Here is an 878-nt window from a genome sequence, read left to right on the forward strand (position 1 = left end):
CGCTCCCACCCCGCCCCCAGGGCTCAGCTTCTGCAGCCGCGAGAGCGAGGCCGGGCACTCGGGAAACTGCGCCCCGTCTTCCTGCAGCTCCCGGCCTGGCGAGGTGCAGGGAGGCGGAGGCCCGAGTGGCGTCTGTATCGCTGCGGGGCGGGGGGTGGGAAGAAAGGACGGCACCCTTTCCAACCCCGAGCTGTCACAATCGAGCCCCGCGATCCAGAGCACCCCTGCAGGAACCGAGGCCCGGCACAGCGCGGCCCGGAGCCGGGTAGGAGGGCGCAGCCTCCTTGGCCTCTCTCGCTGCCTAGACCCGCTCTTGGGAGAAGGAGGTGACCCACCGCGAGGCGGGAGTGGGGCGGGGGGACAGCCCACCACCTCACCCTGCCCCAGAACTGTTAAAGAGTCTGCTGTCAGGCTTGTCCCCGAGGTGGCAAAGGAAGGAGGAGGCGGCCAGGCGGCAGCTGGTCCCCGCGCGGTGGGAGTGGAGAGCAGGGACAGCCCTCCACCCCACTCTGGGCACCCTAAGCGAGCAGCGCTGGCGCCTGGCCCGGGTCTAGGGCGCCGGGGAATGGGATTACGAAGAACCGCGAAGCCCCTTTCCCCTTCCTGCCGTTCGGCATCCTCTGGGCTATTAGGCTCTCCTGGGGAAATAATCAAGCCAGGAGTTTTGTTTTAGTTTTGGTGAGCGTTTAGGGAGAGAGGCCCAGAATGCGCCTCCTCCCGACTGATGGGGACTAAAGGAAGTTCGGTAAAAGTCCACAGTGAGGAGGCGATGCCCGAGAGTCCGAGGCCCTCACAGACCTCAGTTTATTAACCTAATCCTTGAAACCGCGGGGCTGGGGGCCGGGGGGGGGGGGCCAGTGGGGCGGGGCTGGGGTTTC

This window comes from Lipotes vexillifer, unplaced genomic scaffold, assembly GCF_000442215.2.
Source record: "Lipotes vexillifer unplaced genomic scaffold, Lipotes_vexillifer_v1.1 scaffold84, whole genome shotgun sequence".
Lineage (NCBI taxonomy): Eukaryota > Metazoa > Chordata > Mammalia > Artiodactyla > Lipotidae > Lipotes > Lipotes vexillifer.